This window comes from Erinaceus europaeus, chromosome 4 (genome assembly GCF_950295315.1).
Source record: "Erinaceus europaeus chromosome 4, mEriEur2.1, whole genome shotgun sequence".
Taxonomy (NCBI): Eukaryota; Metazoa; Chordata; class Mammalia; order Eulipotyphla; family Erinaceidae; genus Erinaceus; species Erinaceus europaeus.
Genome location: NC_080165.1, coordinates 143,308,853 through 143,324,473, shown reverse-complemented (window position 1 = coordinate 143,324,473; position 15,621 = coordinate 143,308,853). Strand labels below are relative to the sequence as shown.

At 48.4% G+C, this 15,621-nt stretch overlaps 1 protein-coding gene across 3 annotated transcripts in view; it reads left to right on the top strand.

Annotated features, from left to right (window-relative positions):
- The window catches only part of SOBP (sine oculis binding protein homolog), a 255,276-nt gene that overhangs the window by 223,514 nt on the left and 16,141 nt on the right, over positions 1-15,621 (top strand). For 2 of the 3 annotated variants that reach the window (XM_060190677.1, XM_060190675.1), the window contains one exon: positions 2,534-2,666. The exons of the other annotated variant lie outside the window; for it this stretch is intronic. The gene's annotated coding sequence lies outside the window, so the exon portion shown is untranslated. Of the gene's footprint in view, positions 1-2,533; positions 2,667-15,621 lie in introns of those variants that run through there. 3 annotated transcript variants of the gene reach the window in all.

Below are 15,621 nucleotides of genomic sequence, written 5' to 3'. Positions count from 1 at the left end.
GGTGTCCCAAACACATCGAGTGTGCGGGGAGAGGGAAGGAAGCAGAGCAAATAGTCTACTTCATTCTTTTAAAATAAGCTTGGTGTGAGGAGGCTCACAGAGCAGCAGGAGTGTGGCTGCAAAAAATAGCGTGCGGTGCAGCTGCACCCTTTAGAACTTTGGGGGAAAACACATATTATTTACCAGACAATAATAGATACCAGAGAATAATCATGATTATTATAGTGTTTGGGATGGCAAACGCTGTAGTTTAGGTTCCAGAATGGCTCTCATTATAACCCCGTTTTCCCAGTCTTCTATGAAAGCCGTGAGATGTTCTCCTACTAGGCTGATGCTGTCCAGATTTGGCCTTTGTCCAAAGGTGATTTGAAGACAAAGAAGTGTGTTTAAGGAGCTGTCCTCTTTGGGGTCATGATGACATTGGAGGAGGAAAAAAATATCAGTTACGACATTCTGAAGTCAAGTTGTTCAAAATGGTGGTATTTCCCTGTCTCTGCAGGAAAGTGTTAAACCCTGTTTCTGTTCTAAAGACAAAGTCAGGCTCCCCTCCCCCAACTACAGCATCTGGCTACTTTGGGTTCCAAGCCCAGAGGTGGGGACAGATTTCCCTTCCCCTCTGTGTCTTTCAGGCTGTTCCCTGAATGAGAAGGAATCATTCCCAGAGGAAGCCACTCTTGCACCTTTGGCTTCATTTCTCATTTCTAAGACTCCTTCCCTGCTCTTTGTGAACTCTCATTTGATGGTGACTTGCAATGGTTTGATACCTTTTCTTGTCATTGTCTCTTTTTGAGAGAAGAAAGGCTAGAATAGAGGAAGGAGAGAGAAAAAGGTGAAATTAGAGTGAGCTCTCTATTCAGAGATAAATACCCATGTTCCTAAATCTGACCATACCAAATGAAAAGGTTTCCATGGCCTTGTAATTCCACCACTCCCTCCCCCCAGTACATATTTGTGGTGTTTTGCATTTTCACAATGGTTATTTAATATACAAATTAAATGCACACAGATCTGGAGATTTAATGTGATTTGGGGAACTCGGGCATTTTCTGCCATGCACATTTGATCACTGCTGCCATTAACACCAGGGCCCAGGTGGCAGGGACCAGAGAGAGAGCTTCTCCTCAGTCCTCCCAGGGGCACTTTAGCCTCCTCACACTCCAAGTTGCTCCCCGGTCTCTTTGTGGCCTCTTGTCTCTTCTGCTAGGAGATGAGAAAATAGTAGCGTATTCTCTCTGGGGGTCCTTCCAGTTCAAATTCCCAGCACCTCTCTGTAATGAGGTTCTTGTGGTCCTGGGGATCATCTCCACAGTGTTAAAAGTATTTATGTGTCCCCTGTCACTGCTCTGACACTATTCTGACATCTTCCTTTGTTGGCAGGGAAAAGACATTTTTTTAGGAGTGTGGGAGTCTTGTGAGGGCCTGGGTTTAGAGGTGACCGCAAAGCAGGTATAAATAAGCCCAGCACTCAAGACAGAGTGATGTCCTTTGACAGGACAGAGAGAAATGGTGGGGGGAAGGACCTGGTCACTGGCTCACTAGGTTAAGCGCACATAGTGCAAAGCACAGGAGCCGTGCAAGGATCCTTGTTCGAGCTCCCGGCTCCCCACCTGCAGGGGACGATGAAGCAAATCTTCAGGAGTCTATCTTTTTCTCTCTTCTTCTCTATCTTTCCCTCCCCCTCTCAGTTTCTCATTTCTCTCTGTCCTATGCAATGGGGAAAAAAGTAATAGCCTCCAGGAGCAGTGGATTTGTGGTGCTGGCACTGAGCCCCAGCAATAACCCTGGAGGCCAAAGATAAGGAGATGGGGAGAAGGAGGGGGAGGGGAGAAGGAGACGCCTGCAGCCCTGCGTCACCACTTGTGAAGCTTCCCCTGCAGATGGGGACGGGGAGCTCGAACCTGGGTCCTTGTGCCTGGCAATGTGTGCGCTCTTCTGGTGCACCGCTGCCCACCCTCTCCACAGACTTCGGAGTGTTCAGTGGGAGAAGCTGCATGGCCACGGCCATCTCTGACCTGCTGGGAAGTGAGCCTCTGGGTTTTCCTCCTCTGCAGTAAAGACCTGGTCTGTGACATGCCACCTGGGGTGAGGTCCACAGCTCCAGGGCTCCCCAGCTGACCTTGCCTGACTTTGGGGTGACCTGGGAGCAACTCTCAAGCCCTCCTTCCTGCTGGGCAGGCATCTATGTGGAGGGTATGAGGTGCCAGGTTGCAGAGGATGCTGTGGTCTCTGGGCAAGGGTGTGGCCCGCCAGGCTCATTCTGGGATTCCAAAAAGTGACTCGAGTTTCATTTCCCCACACAAAGCTGTCTGGCTGACCCTGGGCAGAACCGTGAACAAAAGTCTGTGGAAACCCGTCCTTTCTGGGACTCCTCCTGGGTTGGCCCTGACTCTGGCAGAGAGTGCTGCTCTTAATGCACACCAGGGTTCTCCCTGGCACACCTGTGTGTGCAAACTTGTCTGTGTGAATGGAGGGTGGTGGCAGCAGAGAGTTGTTCCTTCAGTGCATTCTGACAGGCCCCTTCTCCTTTCTCCAGGAACACTTGCTCACAGGGTACCTTGCATGGAGAGAGGGCGCGGAGCAAACCATGTCACGCCATCCAATGACACCAGCTGGTCAGCTCACCACCCCCTCTGGCTCAAACTCAAGCAAATGAAAACCGCTTCCTGTCATTAAGCATCTCAGAGGAAGCAGCCCTCCCTCCCTCGGTGGCCTCTAGCCCAGAGAAGCCAGCACGTCTCAGACCCACCAAATGGGCCCAGCCTTCCTGCTGCCACCACCTCTGCTTCTCCCTCAGAGGAACTTGGGGATTTCACCCCGCACCCCACCCCCCCAGTTTAAAGGAAAACACACACACAGACGCCCAAGGACCAATGGAGGCATTCTCCCTGCTCTGAGGCTGAGGCTGGAAGATGACACGGATTTGAAAACAAGTCTTTTTTTTTTTTTTAAATCTTTTTACAAACTGCTGTGGGTTTTGCTGCTACACGGAGAGTTGCGATTTGCATTGTAACGGTTTTGGACTGGCCCTGCTCACACGTGGACGGTGGAGAGGGATCCTGCTGGAGTCCTGGAGCTGCAGACTCATCTCTGTCCTGCCCAGGATGCACTTTTAAAGAAAAAAAAAAAAGAAGAAGAGTTTAGAGTATTTTATTGGCTGATCTACTTTTTTCTTGTTATTTTTACAAAGGGCCACCTTTATCCTTTTTAATGCCATATTTTCAGTGTTACACGTTTATGGTTTTTGATTTTTTCGATCTGACAGATGTAAGAAGCAGCATGAATAGTTTATACTGTGGTTTTTTTTTTTTTTCAGAGACTGGATGCCAAGAGAACTCAGTAAATGTTTATCCTTCTCAGCTTTCTCCTTAAATTCCCCTAAATAGCGCCCCTTTTGGGAACAGAGCAAGAGTGTTGAACTGAAGACCAAAATGCCCTCAAGGTGTAAAATAATCTGAGGGGAAATATTTGCTGGGCGTCACGAAAGACTTGGATGAAATTTCAACCCTGATGGTTTTCGGTGATCCAGGAAGTCGGTTAGTGAAGCAATCTCTCTCTACGCAGAGCCCTTTCACGACAATTAGAACGGTATGGACGGACGGACCCATGCAAACAAGAGGGAGAGTGAGAAAGATCACCCATGATTTTGTTTCACTGTTTGCTTTCTCCTGTCATGGTTAAGAGAAATGTGCAATTCGATCCTCAATCAGTGGGTGGAGGATAACAGGGTAGATTTTTCTTGTGTGCACTTGTACAGTTGTAGCTGCGAGTCCAGAGTCCTCTAGAGCATGTGTCCTGGCACTGAGTTGGTGAGACGGTCGTGGAGTGTCCCATTCTGATGAGTACAGAAAAAGAAAAAAAAAAAAGAAGAAAAACTAAAAAAAAAAAAAAAAAAAAAAAAACAATCAAATCACCTTGTGATTCAGTGTATCTGTTTACTAACTCAAATTAAGCAGTTGTTCCCTCTGGGTGGGGTCCAGGTGCCCCCACCTACAAGGCCGCTGAGCCGCCAGCTGGAGGGAGGGGTGGTGGGTGGTTGGCGGACTGGGCAGGATGGTGTGTCCTGGCCAGAGCGCCCCCGTGGGCCCATGACGCCGTGTACATACTGTATTTCTTTGTACAGTCACTTACCAAGTCAAGCTACTGTTTCACAGGTGCTGCCTATTTATTAGAGCCGCGAGAGCTTGGGGGTGGGCCCACCTGGTGAGTGAGCTCAATTTAAAAAAAGAAAGAAATTGGGGGAGGTTGTGTGGGGGGAGGGGAGGGAAGGTGGGGGGGAGGGGAGCTCACAAAACCCAGGGGAGAGATTTCTCAAATCAAATCCAGCAACAAATCCAAACAAACAGCCCACCGCAGAGCAGAACTCGACCCTCCTCCTCCTCCTCCTCCGGGGGGAAGGTTCCCCACTTTCACTTCCCTCCCTGACCAGTGTCAGATTCATCAAACAAAAATAAATCTCTCAGTAAAAGCAATGCCCTCACACGTGCTCATTTGGCTTTTCTCATTATTATGGTGACTGTTACTCTCCTGATGACGGAAGCTATCCATTTACCCCCCACCCCCACCCCCGCACCCCTGAGACAGGTCTAAAAAATAATGCCAGGGTGCCCACTTTGCCACAGGTGTGGCGAAAGGTTCCAAATCCTGGCACCAAATGGGAGTGCCTTGGCACTTGCCCAAGGGAAGCTCTGGCGTGATGGTGTCTCTCCCTCTCCATGAAAGGAAGAGAATAAAGGAAAAGACAGTGTGGGAGCAGTGGAATCAAGCATGTGTAAGGCACCGGAACCGCCCAAAGCAAAATAAAAATCAAGCTGGAAGACCTTCAAAGATAATACGCTGTGCGTTACAGTGGTGGTGCTGGCCCTTCTCAGGCCACGCTTCTCTACAAACCAGAGTCCCCCGCCACCTTTCAGCCGACACCAGCGCAGAGTGTCTAGGGCCTGTGCCCAGTGGTGTAAGACGCTCTTTCCCACCTGCTCATCTAACCCTCACCCACATACTTTATTGGGGGGGTTCATCATTGACTATACAGTTGTTGACGCATAGGCACGATCCCTCATCTCCCCATGACAGGCGTCTGCAAGACACTCTCTCCATCTTTCCATCATCCTGCACCAGGACTCCAGAGCCCCTCTATCCTGTTCCTGTTCCTGTCTACCACTATACCACCCTCTGTTCCCATTCCTTCTCTCCCGGCCCCAGAATCCTTTGCTTTGGTGCAATACACCTCCTGGTCATTTCTGTTTTGGGCTTGGTCCAGAAGCCCTTGCACTTGTAGCAGCACAGTGTCCTATGCAGTGTGTGTGTGTGTGGGGGGGGGGTGCAGTGCTTGTCTGAGCTCTGCAAGGGAGGGGGGCATGTCAGTCTGGTTTTTCTTCCGCACCTGAATTAAACATGAGTGAGTTTCCAAGGTGGAAAGTACATTCACACCTGGGTCTAGTCAAGGTTGCTGTAGCCCAATCCTCTTATTTTCTGTATGAAAAGCCGGAAGCCTAGAAAGGTGAACTGCGTTGGCCAGAGTTCCACACAGAGTCGATTCAGCTGGTTCAGCAACACGTACTCATTAAAGACTTAGGCACCAGCATCTGGTTCCTGGAGGGGCATCCTGGAAGTAGGTTCTGGAGACCTGTTATCCTTTCCGTCACAGAGCTCATGGAACCTGAAGGAATCAGAGGTACCCAGTGTGGGGTCCTGTCTGCGATTCCATTGGCACCCCCAAGGCCAGCGGAGATTGTGCCAGGGGCCGGGCGCCCAGCTGTGGCTATCTTGGCCAGCACAGTCTCTGTCAGCTTTATTCCTCTGGACTTGGCCACAGAGACGATCATCCAGGATTTTGATTTTACTTTTGTCTGTATTCCAAGATTGTCAAGCAAACGTTTTTATCCCAGTGGAAACAAAAGGGACCTTTGTTCCCACATGAGAAGATGGCATAGCACCTCATGCAACATCAGTACACCTCCTCCTTTCTTCTTTTTGCTTACTCTTAGAGCTCTCTGAATCCAGGAGTCCCTGGGGCTCTTCAAACTGCATGGAGAGTGGTCTGGGAGGTGGTGTAGTGGATAAAGTATCGGACTCTCAAACATGAGATCCTGAGTTCAGTTCCCAGCAGCAGTTCATGTTCCAGAATGATGTCTAGTTCTTTCTCATTAAAAAATAAAAACTGGGGGTCGGGCGGTGGTGCAGTGGGTTAAGCACTCGTGGCGCAAAGCGCAGGGACCAGCGTAAGAATCCCGGTTCGAGCCCCCGGTTCCCCACCTGCAGGGGAGTCGCTTCACAGGTGGTGAAGCGGGTCTGCAGGTGTCTATCTTTCTCTCCCCTTCTCTGTCTTCCCCTCCTCTCTCCATTTCTCTCTGTCCTATCCAACAACGAATTGCGTCAACAAGGGCAATAATAATAACCACAACGAAGCTACAACAAGGGCAACAAAAGGGGAAAAAAATGGCCTCCAGGAGCGGTGGATTCATGGTGCAGGCACCGAGCCCAGCAATAACCCTGGAGGAGGAAAAAAAATAAAATAAAAATAAAAAAATAAATAAAAACTTAAAAAAAAAAACTACATGGAGAAAGACACAGAAGTGACAATACAGATGAGCCCTAGCTTGCTTCCAGTATGTGGAGCTGAGTCTCCTGGCATCTTCACACTGAGCCAATGAGGATTATGGTCCCTTTAATACACACCCAACATGGGAAGCTTGTTGAGTTTAGCCATCACCTTGATCACACAGCCAGTGAGTTACAGAATGAGATGCAGGGGTGGGAGGGGGACAGCTTGATGGTTCTACAAAGAGACTGTCTTCCTTGAGGCTCCCAAGTCCCAGGTTTAATCCCCCATACCACTGTAAGTCAGAACTGAGCAGTACTTAGTCAAATAAACAAATGCACAGCAGAATGAGATATACTCATAAACATACTTCAAGAAATATAGGGTTTGGGTGGGGGTGGATAGCATGATGGTTGTGCAAAGAGACTCTCATGCCCGAGCCTCCAAAGTCCCAGGTTCAATTCCCCCCACCCCATCCGGCACCGCTATAACCCAGAGCTGAGCTGTGCTCAGAAAAATAAAAATGCAGCAGAATGACACTCAACTCCACAAGTGTTTGACTTCTAAGTCACCATTTTGACTTTCTGTCAATCTGTGACACTGAGTCCCTTGTCTGAAACTAAGACAGGATTGAGTATTAATGGCTGATGCCCACTTCAATGGGGAAGTGCCGAGGCCAGTCTGCTTTTGAGTTAGGCGGTGTCTTCCTTGGGGCTATCAATACTCCCCCCACCCACATACAAATACAACATATGTTGAAAGAAAAGAAAAGAAAAGAAACCCTACATACAGCACCTGCCCAAGGGGCTGACACAGAATGGAAAGGGGCCCGAGACAAGGATGAACTGCTCCCTGGCCTTGCCAGCAATGCTTCTCAGGATTTCTGTAACTCCCCACCTGAAGCCTGGACTTTGCAAATCCACCCTTTCCACCGCTGTTCTCTTGACACTGGAAGGAAGCCACAGAGCAGCCTATAGGTTTCAGCTCATACAGCCCAAATGACAGGGCCGACAGGCCAGGGCTGAGGACAGGGTTCCTTTCCCCAGTTCCACCTCTACCCCAGGACCAGATTCTGAGTTTCCCTGACTAGCTTCCATAGGGCTCCACCTAGAACACATCACAATGTTTATTACTCCTTGGTGGTTGCCTGTGGCCTAGAAATGCCAAGTAGGGGTGTGTGTGGGGGGGGTGAGAAATCTTGTGACGTCTCTCGTCTCACCCCTCTGCCCTGCTATGCCAGGGCATGACCCCATTCTCTTGCTCCTGTGTCCTTGCATGGGGGTCGACCCTCATCCTCCGAAGGGCCCGTCCTCGTCAGCTCTGGGCAACATCTGCAGCTAGTAAGAGTCAAGTGCTCGGCTGCTGCGCGGCTGAAGGAGTCTGATGGTGCCCCGTCTCTTCCTCAGTGGATACAGGCAGCTTCAGTGTAGCCCCCCTTCCAGATCATCACATTTGGCTTTTCCAGCTGCTCACCTGTCTGTGTCTCCTGCTGGTTTACCAAGTCCTTGAGGTGCTGAGGAGACAGCATAATGGTTATGCAAGACTCATGTCTGAGGCTCCGAAGTCCTAGATTCAATCCCCAGCACCACCATAAGCCAGAGCTGAGCAGTGTTCTGCTGCCCACCCCTCATCTCTGCCTTTCTCTGCATCTGTCATTAAAATAAAATGAATAAAATATTTTTAAGGTGGGGTTAGATAGCATAATGGTTATGCAAAGAGACTCTTATGCTTGAGGCTCCAAAGCCCCAGGTTCAATCCCCTGCACCACCAAAAAAATAGAGCTGACCAATGCTCTCGTAAAAAAAAAAAGTCCTTGGGGATTGGGGCCCTGTCTTACCACATTGGGGCCTCTGATAGAACTTTATGGCTTCCAGGGCCAACTTCTTGTCATTCTTTGTACTTGAAAGACACAGAAAAGCATGGTAGAGACACCACAGTGCCGGAACTTCCTCTGGTGCTGTGACACGCTCATGTGGTGCAGGCATTTGAACCTTGGCTATGTACATGGCAAGACACACGCCTGACTGGGTGAGCTTTCAACCTGAAGGGGCATGCTTGCTTACTTGCCTCATGTCTCCTAACTCAGCACATGGAAAGTCATTATTATTTTTTAAAAATATTTATTTATTTATTCCCTTTTGTTGCCCTTGTTGTTTTATTCTCTTTCCTTTTCTGTTTTGGATAGAGAGAAACAGAAAAAGAGACAGAAGCAGTGATGAGAGGCACCTGTAACACTGCTCCACCATCCATGAAGCTTCCTCCTCCCCCGTCCCCCAGCAGGCGGGGACCCTTGAGGGCTTGTACCGAGGCCCTTGAGCTTGGTGGCAGGTGTGGCCAAGCGAGTTTATCATCACTCAGCCCCTCCCCATTATGATTTCTTTAATCCAGTTAATAAACTGTTTCCTTCAAAGCTTAGTTTCTTTTTCCTTTCTTTCTTTCTTCCTTTCTTTCTCTCTCTCTCTCTCTCTTTCTTTCTCTCTTTCTTAAAATGTGAGAGTCTTTATTAAGCCAGCTGGTGACTACACTCAACAGCTAGAAGTGCTGCTCAGAGTGCAGGCCCGAGCTCAGTGTAGCACAGCCATTCATGGGGAGCAAGTGCAGGAAGCAAGGTTACAGAAGCCAGACGTGCGGTGGGTAGTTACGTGCTCTGTTACTGCAGTCAGGACAACCTGTATGGAAACAATCAACAACCAACAATTAATCGATGATTTCAGAACACTAAGATCTACTTCTTGTTGGCAGGTAAAGCGGTCGCACAGGTTCAGGCTCATGTCAAGATGGAGTCAGTTATGCTAAGGAAGTAGGGACCCTGTCACATTCCTAAAACCCTGTCACTGGCTTTAGGAAAATGAGCCAAATGGTGAACTCATATGGATAGATGATTATATTGTCCCCATAATACCATGAGTCTGACCAGATTAACTCTTTGTTTGATATATTTAAGTAAGCAATTGAGAATAGAGGGGCTCACTAAGAGGACTAGTAGGATAAAGATTAGGGGGCTGTCAGCAGGGTAGTCAACCAACTTCTAAGTCTCGTCTTTATTTCTTTAAAACACATGTACACCTGTTACCTCTCTCTGCAGAATTTTTTACTAGTGGAGGAAACTCCTATGGCACAGAATATGTACTCCGGCACGCCACAGTACTGCCTGTGTTCCCTAGGCTCAGCATGTTAACTCCCTGAACTCAACTCCCCATGTAGGAGTATAGACCAGAATTCTCCTGGGGTGCTGATGGATGGAGTTTCAAGCTTCTGTAACTTCTTGCTGAGATGGATGGTAGGGGTGCTGACCTATACTCCCAGATAGACCTGCTCTTGCCCTAATCTTTTTTTTTTTTTAGCAGAGTAGGGCTCTTATTCTCGTTGACTCTAACATTTGTATACCTTGCCGTCTTTCAGACAGCAAATTTCAGATGCTCCATGACCCCATCCTTCCTGGCGTCCCTGCACAGATGACTACATGGTGAAGTGTCCAGAAACCACATCCACATACCTCATCTCTTCAGAGCCCTACTTAGTTTCTATGCCCCCTCCCACTTTGTGAAGCCAAGCCCTGAGCCAAGCTCCATTCCCTGAGGCTCAATTCACCACTTCTCCTTTGCGTGCTCAGGGCTCTTTTGAGTGGATCATGGTCACTTCTCCTACTGCCCTTCCCAGCTGTCTGGGTCCTTCCAAGGTGGGCTTGGTGTCCCTCCTGACTTTACACCCTTTGAGAGCTGTCCTGTATCCTTGTGGTAGAAAATGTTGGCTGTGGTGAGGTGCTTCCATCCAACCTCAGACCATAGTGAAACTCTTAAAAACAAGAATGATGGGAGTTGGGCGGTAGCGCAGCAGGTTAAGTGCATGTGGCGCAAAACGCAAGGACTGGCGTAAGGATCCCGGTTTGAGCCCCCGCTCCCTACCTGTAGGGGAGTCGCTTCACAGGCGGTGAAGCAGGTCTGCAGGTGTCTCTCTTTCTCTCCCCTGCTGGGAAATTGTGCAGATGCAGTCACAGCCGCCATATTGTCCCCTCAGGGCATTGTCAATTTCCCACGATAGTTGGAGTGCTTTGGTTACTCCTCCCCCTTCCCATTATCCTATCTCCAAGTGCCTTGTTTCCTAGCCAAACATGTCCCGACTTTCTCCCATAAAAGCTCTTATTCTTCCGCCCCTCTCTGTCTCTTGCATGCTTTTCACCTCTGTGAATGGAAGGGTGCAGTGCATAGCAGGAGGTGGCCATTTTGGCTAGCTCCACGTGGCCCTGAACCATTGCGCTCTCACCCAACTCTGAGGTGCCCGTGCGAATAAAGAATTGTGTTCCCTCTCTACTCAGGATCTCCTCTATCTCTCCTCCATGGGGCGCAGCCTAACATCTGGCGCCTGAACAGGGACTGACCCGCCCAGACACAGGTAAGTATACAACCGCTTGACTCTCTGCGGCCTCGTGTTCCTCTCCGCCATGGGAGACCTCTATGAAGAGGCTTCCCAAACCCTCTACTCTTCTCTCATGAGACAGCTTTTCTATCTCGGAGACGTTTTACTCGGGGCCGCACTGTGGATCCTCTTGACCATGTTCACAGCTTTCGGGTATATATAGGGCACCCTCCCAAAAGGGACCTTGAGGCTGAGATACAAGAGTTAAGGGATATTGTCTTGGCGCTTACCCACTCTAAGCCCTCTGCATTTTACCCCAAGAATTCCGTTTTGGCAGACACGCGTTCGGCTTCTCTGGCTGCCGCTGCTGCTCCTCAGGCGGTTTCCACTTCCGTGACTCCTCCCCCCAAATGTGGCCCCCAATAGACAAAACCCTCAGGCATGGCATCCATACTCCTCCAAAGATCTTATAGAACTTTGCAAGGAAGTTAAGGAGGATGGAATTCATGCCCCATGGACCAAGTCCATTTTACGAGGCTTTCTCTAACACCTTAATACCCCACAAGACTGGAGGGATGTAGCTTGTGCTATGCTCCCAGGCCCTCTCTTCCTGCAATAGGAGGCATTTTTTCGTGATGAATGCTTACAGCAATCCTGGAGAAATAGTCAGAATCAGCTGGAGTGGAATTTTGACGCACAGTTTGGAATGGGTGATTTTGAAACCAGAATTCAGCAGTCAGAGGCCAAGTTTTCAGCTGGTTATTTTGAACAGGTACACATCTGTGCATCCCAAGCATGGGAGAGGTTAACACCATCCAAGGGAGCGGCCTCAGCCCCCATTCTCTCCCTTCGCCAAGAACGCGATGAATCTCTAGCTAACTTCATTACCAGGGTCCAGTCAAGCTTAGAGAGAAAGATTTATAATCCTAACACCCGTTTTCTCCTCCTGTGTTCTATTGTCTGGGATGGCATGATTCTGGAATTCCATCAGGCATGCCTCAGTCTTAAACACGAACACCCAGATGCCTGGATCTTAGCTACACAGGAACTTAGACCAGGCTCTTATGAGACACCCAATATGACATAGGCCTATGCAGCTACCCCACGTAAGCAAAAGGGGGCTTGCTTTCAGTGCGGTCACCAAGGGCATTGGTGTAACCAATGTCCAGAAAATAAGCCACCACCCCGCCTCCTGTCAGGACAACTCCGCCTCCAGTCAGGGCAACCCTGCCTCCAGTCAGGGAACCAGAGGCCACGAACACCTTGTCCTGGATGCCAGAAAGGTTTTCATTGGAGAAGAGATTGTTGGTCCAAGTTTCATAAAAATGGCATGCCCCTAAAATGGCGCGAATTTAGAGCCTGAGATTTTGTGGACCACTCCTGTTTTAGAACGAGGTCACCCTACTATGACAGTAAGGATTGGTAATATTCCTTTTAAGTGCTTGATTGACACGGGGACAGAAAAGACGATTTTAAGGCAAGCAGAGGTTCCCCAGAGTTGGGAACTCCTCCCAGGACCCTGTTTACACAGTGTTGAAGGGTTGACCCAAGCCTTTCTCAGACGAGATTCGTTTATGTGGGAAGACTCGGAAGGGACTATCAGACACTTACATCCTTTGGTAGCTGATATTAGCACCAACCTATTGGGCAGAGATCTGCTGGAATGTCTTGATGTTATAATATCCACAGATGCCTCCACAGAGCGCAACACCCACTCCTGCGAGACTTCTAGATTTAAACAGCACCCCCAATACTAACTGCCACTGCTCGTAACCAAACTCCCTGCTTAGATTGGCTTTCTAACGAGCCTGTCTGGGTGGAACAATGGCCTTTGCCTCTTTGTTATTAAAAAGCGCTCAGAAACATGGTGCCTCCTCCAAGATCTTCGTGTGGTTAATAAAACCATGCAGGTCTGGGGCTCCCCCCAAAGGGGTTTGCCTCTTGCTTCTGCAATTCCCATGGGAATTCCAACCATAGCTATTGATATACAATAATAACTACAACAACAATAAAAACAAGGGCAACAAAAAGGAAATAAATAAATATTAAAAAAAAAAAAGAATGATACAAGGAATACAGGACTGCAGTTTCTTTCTTTTCTGGTTTCAAGGGAGGAGGTGGCAGTGCCACACAGACTGGACCAGTGAACCAGCAGATATTTGGGCTTCTGAGGGCAGTGAGTAGCACCTGGACACAAGGTTTGGCTGCAACCCTTGGGTCTCTGTGCCACTCAGTGACTCCAGGTCACAGAGCCACCACACTTGACACCCAGAAGAGGCTTCAAGAGGGGACAGTTCCTGGACTCTTGGGCACATAGAGGTGGAAAGCCAGTCCCCACCCACAGAAAAGGCCTCTCACTCTGTCTTCTTACTGTGGATCGGACTAACAGTTGTCACTGCTATGTATGATTCTTCTGATGAGAAGGAAATTGCTTCATGTAGAAACAAACAAAATGATGCAGAGGTTTATACAGTTCACTTATTTGTTTTTTTAAGATTTTATTCATTTATTAATGAGAAAGATAGGAGGAGAGAAAGAAAGAACCAGACATTATTCTGTTACATGTGCTGCTGGGGATTGAACTAGGGACCTCATATTTGAGAATCCACTGCCTTATCCACTGTGCCACCTCCTAGACTACATGGTTCACTTCTTGAATTCTGGGAGGGAGGTACTGGTATTATTATTGTCCCTGTTTCATAGTCAAAAGAATATGCAAATTCAAGATAAACATTTTCTTTATTTAAGATTTATTTATTTTTATTGAAATTAATGGTTTGCAGTAGATAGTAAAATGCAGTCATTGGTACATGTATTACATTTCTCAGGTTTCCACGTAACACTCTAACCCCCTGCCCCATCTAAGTCCTCCTCCGCCATCATGTTTCAGGACCAGAACACTCCCCCTCACCCAAGTCCTTTACTCTGGTGTAATACACAAAATCCAGTCCAAATTCTGCTTTGTGTTTTCCCTTCTGTTCTTATTTCTCCACTTCTGTCTATGAGTGGATCATCCCATATTCATTCTTCTCTTTCTGTCTTATCTTCCTCAACACAATTCCTTCAAGCTCCATCCAAGATGAGGTAAGGAAAATGAAGTGATCATTTTTAATAGCTGAGTAGTATTCCATTGTGTATATAGACCACCTTGCTCAGCCACTCATCTTTTGTTGGACACCTGGGTTGTTTCCAAGTTTTGGCTATTACAAATTGTGCTGCTATGAACATAGGTGTACACAGATTTTTTTGGAGATTTATTTTATTTTTGAGAGAGAAGGGAGAGGTGCCAGGACACCGTTGAGCTCTGGTACCAAGGATGTGGTACCAAGGATGGATCTTGGGATCTCACGTCTTCAAATCCTGTCTTTTACTACTGAATTAGCTCCCCAGTCCAAACCAAAGAAATTAAGGCATGAAAATAAGGTGTGTGTGTGGGAGGGGGTAAAGTGTGAGTGTGTGTGGGGTCTGCTCCAGGTGCCACAGGTAGCCAAAGGCCCAGCGGTGGGCTCCTGAGTTCACTCTCTCCATCTCAAGGGGCCTGGCTAGGGTCCAGGGTGATGGGTGGTCCAGGCCACAGGGCAGATTTCAACTCATTTACTTGACTCCAAATACACGAGACTGAGACATCTCTGATTGTTACACTGTTCTGAGAGAGAGAGAAAGAGAGAGAGAGAGAGAAATCTACAATTACTTCTCTGGACACTCGGTTGTGAATGCCACTGAAAACTCAACTGTCACTGAATCCAGGGGTAAACTTAGAGTGAGACGGGACAAGCTCAGAGAAACATGAAAGGAGAGAGCAGCACATTGGCAGTGGCCTGGGAGGTGGTGCAGTGTACTGATTAGAAAGTCAGATGTTAGACTCCCCCCCCCCCCCTGCAAAAAAGAAAAAAAGTCCTGAGTTTGATTCCTGGCCTTGCCTATACCAGAGTGATGCTCTGATTCTTTCTCACTCCCCAACCAATCAATCTACAAAAACCTCCTGGGGCTGGGAAAAAGCATCCATGGGGACCAGTCTCTGCTTACCGTTTCCCACTGGTCTGACGTGGGGGTCTGTAAGCTGGGCTTGATCCTATGGCATGATACACAGGAGGATGGAGTGTCAGACCAGGGCAGCAGTGTCACCGCCAGGCCACCAGGGGAGCCATCACTTTACCAGAGAGCAGGAGGCTGACTCTGAACTTTGGTTCTGGACCACTGGACTTCTGGTCAACTAACAGACAGAAGCATTGGACAGGCACCATGATGGGACAGTCACACACACGCACCTTCACAGACAGTGCTCACAAAAAACACATGCTACACGTAGCACCACCCTCATGTCTAGATGAGGAAGATGTAGTCCAGGAAAATCCAGTGATCTGCTCAGTGAGTTGAAAATCTAAGATTTGTATTCCTGACTCCCAAACACATAGCTCTTTAAATATATATACTAACACATATATTTAATTTTTATTATTGGATAGAGACAGAAATTGAGAGGGGGAGGAGAGAGACAGAGACACCTGCAGCCCTGCTTCACCACTCATGAAGCTTTCCCCCTGCAGGTGGGGACCAGGGGCTTGAACTCAGCTCCTTGCGCACTGTAATGTGTGCACTTAGGTGTGCCACCACCTGGCCACAAGGCTCTTTTGATATCGCCACAGCTATAGGAATGCCAGCGTTAGCTCAGGCTGTAACTCAGTTTGGGTTTGGCTCAGCTGGTGGAGCACATGTGGGTGATGTCC